This window comes from Dromiciops gliroides, chromosome X (genome assembly GCF_019393635.1).
Source record: "Dromiciops gliroides isolate mDroGli1 chromosome X, mDroGli1.pri, whole genome shotgun sequence".
In the NCBI taxonomy this organism is placed as follows: domain Eukaryota; kingdom Metazoa; phylum Chordata; class Mammalia; order Microbiotheria; family Microbiotheriidae; genus Dromiciops; species Dromiciops gliroides.
Genome location: NC_057867.1, coordinates 56030273 through 56038494, shown reverse-complemented (window position 1 = coordinate 56038494; position 8222 = coordinate 56030273). Strand labels below are relative to the sequence as shown.

Genomic DNA, 8222 nt, shown 5'->3' with positions numbered 1-8222 from the left:
ACACCCCCAAAGCAAGGCCCTCAAAGGCCACATTAATAACTAATGCATCCTTTCCAATTTTAATTTAAGTGTTTTTGTCCCTAGTGGAGATGGAAAACAGTCATGGAGTTTTTGTAACACAGGCATAGCCCATTATTCATCATCCCTCATTCTGCTGCTCTCTAGGCTGAATAACTAGAATCCATCTGTCGTATAGGTCTGCTTTTTAATTCTTCAATAATCTTTGTAACTCTTTTCTATAAAACCTCATCTGAAGACTTGGGGAGAAAAGAGCTAAGTGTTGCAAGTTTGCAGTTAAGTATTAGTTCTTTTCACTGCTTGTCCTTAGTCTGGCCATTTAGTCTTCAGGAAATTTGTGTCCTGCTTTCAAATTCACCTCATTCTTTCATTGCACAGTCAGAATACATTTGCATTGTTTGGTTTTAATGGCATTTCCATAGGTCCTTATCAATTTGGACCTACTGTCTTAGTATCATTATGGAATTGGTATCTTTGGGATTAACAGTCTGTGTTAAAATAACTTCCATAGGCTCTCTTAGGGCTAGGAACCCTGAATGAATATTTATTTTTCACATTTACGTTCTTCCTTAGAGACATTCTGAATTTATTTTTCCCCTTTTCCTTCAGGATTCATCTACTCCCTTTCTTTAAATATAATCAGTCTTCTCTACAAGATAGTAAAAAGAAAGTGAGTGTCTACATGTCATTAACTCCACAGCAGCATGCTTGCTCTCCTGCACAGTTTACTCCTGACTCATCAGCCATCTTAAATGAGATGCACTAGGTACTAGGAGCATTGACAGAAAACAAACAAACAAAAAAAACAACAAAAAAAGCAAACTTAAGTCATGTACTCAAAGGTGAAAAATTGGGGAAAAAAAGATTCATGTTTAAATCTATGAGTCAAGAGGAAATCTGGTGATGTATTTTTCCCTAAGATGAACTATTAGAACATGTCAGAACCTTAACAAACACAGAAAAATAGCAGAGGCAGAAAACTACTACCTTGACAAAACCAGGAAAACTAGATTTTAAAAAAATACATAAGGAAACACTATACTTCTTGTGGGAAAGAAGACATGGAAAATTTACAAGTCCCTCAAAAATTCTGTGAAGAAAAAAAAAGAACATTAAGGTAGAAAGGATCAACTGTGGAGATCAGTTACTTCAACCTGTAGCATTAAAGAGGATGAAAGTGAAATGTGAGCTTGGAAAAAGCCTTATCTGCTGCTTGTCAGCTGAGGGCCCTGGGAAAGGCCCTTCACCAGCAGGGTCTTCTTTGCTCCACAGGTAAAATGGGGGCGGGAGAGAGAGACTGCACTAGATGACCTCAGTGATTTCGACCAGCTTTCAATATTTACTTTTTTTTCTTTAAAAAAAGCCCAAAGAGGGGCAGCTAGGTGGCACAGTAGATAGAGCACAGACTCTGGAGTCCGGCCTCGGACACTTGCTAATTTACTAGCCGTGTGACCCTGGGTAAGTCACTTAACCCCAACTGCCTCCCCCCCCCCAAAAAAAAAAAAGCCCAAAGAGCAAATAGCAGGGCCAGGAAAAAAACAACAATCACCATAAACCCAAAGAGTTTGCTTAATACCCTATAGTCAAGGGGAATTTTTTTTACAACTTGTGACTTTTGTTAGGACTTTCAAAGATGCATACTATTAACATTTTGAAATAAGTTTTTATTGGTATATTTTATTTCCAAAAAAACCCTCATCATAATTTCCCTAGTAGCTTTCACCCTCCCTACCAGAGAGTAATCCTATAACAAGTAGTATTTTTTAAAGAAAGAGAGGAAAAATTAGAATAATTGACCAATACATCAAAACACTGAAAATATGTGCAATGTCTAACATGCATGGACCTTGTACCTTTGTAAAGGGATAGGAGTATCTTCTCTATCTTATTTCAAGCCATGTTTGTTCTTTGTAATTACACAACATTTACTAAAACTTTTGTGTTTGTGGGTGTGCTTTCCACTTCCACTGCTGTACTCCTGGACTCTATTGTTTTCTTGACTCTGCTTCTTATTTGTGTAGCTCTTCCCATGCTTCTCTGCATTCATCACAGTCACCATTTCTTGCAGCACAGTAAAATTGCATTATGTTAACATCCCATAATTATATAGTCATTCCACAATTGATTAGGCATCAAAGGGACCCTCATTTGTATACTTCAAGATTGCTTATATCAATGCACTGCTTCACTAACGATGGACTAGTATGACTCTCTTCCCATTAATTATTTGCATCTTTTGTCATTTTTGCCATTTTTCAGGGTGTGGGGAAAAAAACTTCAGAGTTGTTTTGATATGTATGATTTGGAGCATTTTTTCATACATTTCTTATTACTTTACAATTCTCTTTTTCTTCAAAAGAAAATATTTCTTGCCCTTCTCCAATGACTGGATCTCCCTATCTTATCCAGGCTGGAACTCTAGTAGCCACTCAAAGGTCCAATTCCAATACAGATTGGAAGAGAAGCTTTAACTCTCTATTACTTCATCCCTTCTTTCTTTTTTTCCCTTCTTTTTTTTTTTTTTGCTGGGCAATTGGGGTTAAGTGACTTGCCCAGGGCCACACAGCTAGTAAGTGTTAAGTGTCTGAGGCCAGATTTGAACTCGGGTCCTCCTGAATCCAGGGCCGATGCTCTATACACTGTGCCATCTAGCTGCCCCCACTTCATCCTTTCTTAGGCAACTGGTGGTCCTGTGCTTCTAGGGGCTCATCATATTTGTGCCATAGTACAGACACTTGATCAGATTTAGCACTCACATTAATCTCAGATTCCCAAACGCAGTCAAGCTTTAGCCTTCTCTGGTAATAGGGTTTAGAGACATGCGCCACCATGCCTAGCATTTCTGCAATCTCATGTATTTTTAAAATGTAGTTAAAACCATTATTATGAGAAGGTGTCTATCCGTAGGTTTCAAACTGTGAATTGGTCAATGACACACACCCCAGAAAAGGTTAAGAACCCCTGATCTAGGGGTTCTAATCATTAATCACATAAATTGAGTAAAAGAGAAACAAGATTTGCTAGAGTTCTACACAGCTAATAAGAAGTAATAGAACTGGGCCTCACATCCACATCTTTTGACCCTAAGTCCAATAGTCCTATGATGTTTACTATTTATGTGATCCTGGGCATTGAAATAAAGAACCCAGTCCTGTTACCTCCTCTGCAAACCAAAGGGTTGGACTAGACAGATTCTGAACTCCCTCCAGCTCGACATCTATGTTACTGCTCTTTCCAGTGCTACATGATAATTCAAAGAGTTCACTGCATAGATAAAATGAGGTGAAGTCTTCAGGTAAGAGGGTAGAAAAATAGTATTTTCCTCCTCAGACATTCTACCCATGTTCACTGTCTTTCAAGGGAAGAAACCAAATAGTTTATTTTCAAAAATGTTATCAGTCGGGGCAGCTAGGTGGTGCAGTGGATAGAGCACCGGCCCTGGAGTCAGGAGGACCTGAGTTCAAATCCGATTTCAGACACTTAACACCAGCTGTGTGACCCTAGGCAAGTAACTTACCTCCAATTGCCTCACTAAAAAAACAAACAAACAAAAAAAGTGTTTTGGGGCAGCTAGATGGCACAGTGGATAGAGCACTGGCCCTGGAGTCAGGAGTACCTGAGTTCAAATCCGGCCTCAGACACTTGACACTTACTAGCTGTGTGACCCTGGGCAAGTCACTTGGCCCCAATTGCCTCACTAAAAAAATAAAAAAAAAAGTTATCAGTCCCAGCATTCAGATGCCAACTCCTCTTTGATAGCTACTATAAAATAGAATTTATATCCAAAAATACTATTGCAAATTATGGGGGCATTTGATATAACTTGTAGCTAATTTCCTAGTTAGCAGGTTCAAAGTTCTTCTGTATATTTCTAATATTTATATGTGTAATGATAAAAAAAATAGCTGGAATTCATAAAGTACTTTATATTTTATAAAGAATCTGAGAAATATGACCTCATTTGAACCTCATCACAACCCATTAGAATGTAGGTGCTATTATTATCCCCATTTTACAGATGAGGAAACTAAATTGTCTGAGATTAAGTAACTTGCTGAGGGTCACACACCTGGTACGTGTCTGAGGCTGTATTTCAACTCAGGCCTTCCTCATTTCAGGTCCAGTGCTCTATCTGTATCTATTCAACTTCCTGATATAGCTACATCAATATAGCTCAAGTTTCAGGGTCCATTTCAGCTACTGTCACATATGTTTAAAATCTACATTTGAACGTGGTAGTGGAAGTCCTTCATTTAAAAAATGTTTGCCCCCAAAATGTAGCGAGAAATTCAATCACTATCTAGAAATATCACAAAGCAAAATTACATGTCAATTAGGAAGAAATATAATTTTCTAAAGATCACCTGATAAAACCAATGGTTAAATATCAAAAGAGATACATCAAAATGAGTTAAAATAGAAAAAACATCTAAGATAGCCCAGAGGTTTTCTCCAGGAGTGACAAGGACAAGATCAAAACAGAAAGAAATTAAAACTACACCAAAACAAAGTATTAGGCCTTGTTTACAAAATATATAGGGAAATGGGCCAAATTTAAAATAAAAAGAGTCATTCCCCAATTGAGAAATAGTGAACAGATGGGAATTGGCAGTATTCAGAGGAAGAAATTCAAAGTATCAATTAGTAATGGGAGAAATGCAAGTTAAAATAACTGAGGTACCATTTACACCCAGCCAATAGACTGGTTAAGATGACAAAAAAAGAAACTGACAAATACTGAGAGATCTTTGGGAAAAGAGTCATAAAAATGCATTGTTGGTAGAATTATAAATGGGACCAACCATCGTGGAAAGCAATTTGCAACTATGACCCAAAATCTATTAAATGGTGTATCCTCATTTCCCTATTGATACTGCTACTAGGGCTATACCCCAAAGAGAACAAATAAAGAGGAAAAAGACCCATTGTATGAAAACATTTATGGCAGAAAGTGAATGAAGAAAGTATATTGTTCAGATAATAGAAAACATACAAATGAATGAAGGCCTGCCAGATCAAGCCATGTGAGAAACAACTGAAGCAGCTGGGACTATGTAGCCTGGAGAATTTAAGAATTAGATATATTCCAATACCTATCTTCAAGTATCTGAAGTCCTGTCCTAGGGAAGGGAGACTGGATGGCTTCACAATGTACAGAAATTACAGAGAAGCAGATTTAGGCTTCCTTTAAGGAAAAAGTGTTTAGCTAGTAGGATGATCCCAAACTACAATCTGGTACCTTGGAAGAAAGTGTCTTCCTCTTTCTTAGAGATTTTCAAGCAGAGGATATATTACTACTTGTTGGATTAATATTATTTGTATTATCATGGAGATTATTATTCAAGTACAGGTCAGATGAGATAGCAGAAGTGAAATCTGCTTCCTGTCAGTACCACTCAGAGCATATACATACTGCTTTTTAGTAGAGATGCATAAGATTTATCTTCATGCCTAGAGTGAATGCTACCTATATTTTATGTAAGGCCCACCTCCTTCAAGAGAATTTTCCTAATTACTCCACTTCTTTCTGTGCCCTCTCTCTACCCTCTAATTTCAATCACTTTGCATTTGCCAGTAGAATCTAAGTTCCTTCAGGAGTAAATTTATATTAATGGATAGTTTTGTTCCACAAAATGTTGTAATTCTACAAAGTACCACTTAAACTCTATCAGATTTTTTTTGGTGGGGCAATGAGGGGTAAGTGACTTGCCCAGGCTCACACAGCTAGTAAGTGTCAAGTGTCTGAGGCCAGAATTGAACTCAGGTCCTCCTGAATTCAGGGTCGGTGCTTTATCCATTGCGCCATCTAGCTGCCCTCTATCAGATTCTAAAGCTCAATTTCCTAAAGTAAGTTTAAAGAGAATCTCTAACTCTTCCTTCCCTCCTTTTGCCATTACCTCTGGGCAATGTCCCATACCATTCTTTGTCAGTCCCTACTCCTAAATCTATTTTCCCTGACCCCTAAAAATTTCTGTAAAACATGTCTTCCAAAAATATTTCTTGCTTAAAAGGAGAAAAATGTGGATGTGCTCTTATTCCTTCAAAGGAAGAATAAGCATAAAATGAAGAAAACTAGTATTAATTAAATCTCTTCAAATATTATTAGTTAAGTTTTAGAAAATAATATCCTTCAAGGCAAATGGATAATCTTCTGGAGGAAACTGTATACTACGGAATGCTTCACGAATTTGTGTGTCATGCTTGTGCAGGGGACCAGCTATTCTTCTCTGTATCGTCCCAATTTTAGTACATGTGCTGCCGAAGCAAGCACGAAAATTTTATGCTATGTAACAGAGTCTTTTAGCAGTCCTATTCAATATTATTTGATGATAAATATGACCCAATGATCATGAAGAGTTAATTCTTACTTTTACATTTCTACCCTAATCATATCTAGGCATCTTTGAAAGCCAGTCAAGTATAACTATTACTGATATAGGTCTCTTTATGGTGGTAACATTTTTGCATGCCATGCTATAATGTAGGCCAAGAGCCTTGTACAATATAGAGGAATACACTCCTAAGAAACCCTAAATTGCTAGATGATCATTTCTTGAGACTACCTTTATAATACTTTGCAATTATTTTCACCATTTTCCCAAATCATTATCCCTTCAATTTTAGCTGCTCTTTTCTTTTGACATGAGAAGACTCACACACAAAAAAGAAAACTGACCTATTATGGTCTATTTCTCAGGTTATTATATAACATTTTCAAATTCATTCTTAGGTGCCAAGATTTTATCTTTGGTGACCCTAGTATAACCTCTATTTCAGTTCTCCAGAACTACTGCCTATAATAGCAGAACCAGAGATTTTGGACTGCTTTTTCCCTAAGAGATATTTCTTTTTGGGTAATCATTGATTTCAATTTAAATATTCTCCATGAATAAGTGAATTGTCATATGGCACCACTTTAGCAAAACTCATTCTCATTTTCCTATATCTTGGCCCACTCTGTAAGAACATTTAGGGAAAAGAAAAAGGGTCCCAACAGAAAGTGAGATTTTTATGGGGATATATGGCCCCAATTTATACTTTTTCTTTTTTTTACTCAGTCTCAGATTATTTATTTACACATATTCCAAGATAATGTTTTAATTTATCAGTATCTATGAAAGCCTAATCATCCACTTACAATGAAACTCACCAAAACTTACCAATGACCATATGCATTCATAAGTTGGACCAGATGTATTTGGCATACTATTTCTCATCTTTTAGCTAGCTAGTTTTTTTTATTGAACTGTTCCAGTTTCATATGTCTATCCTTCCTCACTCATCAATTCTTTGGTCATATCTCTTATCATTTTACTTTTTTAAAATAATTTTTAAACATTTAATTTTTTCCAGTTGCATGGAAGAACATTTTTTAAATTGTTAGTTCCAATTTCCTTCCCTCCCTCACTGAGAAGGCAAGCAATTCAGTATAGATTATATATGTACAGTCAGGCAAAACATATTTCCATATTACTCATGTTGTGAAAGAAATATAAAATAAATAAATAAATGAGCAATGAATACAAGATGATAAATAATAATCTAAAGGCCAATCGAAATCTCCAATTCACCCTATGAATCATTTTGGCCAAATGATAATGAATTTAAAATGAGAAGTTGGGAATTCAGGTACATACATTTTAATACAAACTCAATTATAATTTTTATGATCCCATCAGCAGTTATTGTCAGGTGGATAGTGAATATCGAAGCTGACATAGCATAAGCAGATAGAGAAATAGTGAATATTCTAAAAACAGAAAAAAGAATGAATGCAACTTGAGAAGAAACCAAGGTACTTAAGTCTTATAATACAAAGGGAAGTAAGCCAATAGACTCAGGTGAAATATGGAATCATGGAATACTATCGGAAAATTCCAGAATGGGTCAAAAAAGAAATAAAATTCTTAAAGAAAGAAATTAGGAATGCATGTAGGTCAGAAATTAGAGATCTCCTCATAGAATTAAATGACACTACAAGCAAAGCAGATAAAAATGGATATATTGTGGAGAATCTCTGCAAAGTATAAGGAATTATGTGACAATGATAAATATGGAACATAAAAATAGCAGAAGAAAATTTAGTAGAAGAAACAGTGTGGATTCTATAAAGGCCAAATTGCTTAACTTTGAAAAAAGGATATACAGAGATAACTTAAGGAACAGAGATCTCCCAGAAGAGCACAAGGCAAAAAGACACAATA

At 36.1% G+C, this 8222-nt stretch overlaps 1 non-coding gene across 1 annotated transcript; it reads right to left on the bottom strand.

Moving 5' to 3' along the window:
- Nucleotides 1–6182: 6182 nt before the first annotated feature.
- On the bottom strand, nt 6183–6289 carry LOC122734230. Its single transcript, XR_006354034.1, has one exon. It is a non-coding gene; the product is annotated as a U6 spliceosomal RNA (small nuclear RNA).
- Nucleotides 6290–8222: the final 1933 nt, after the last annotated feature.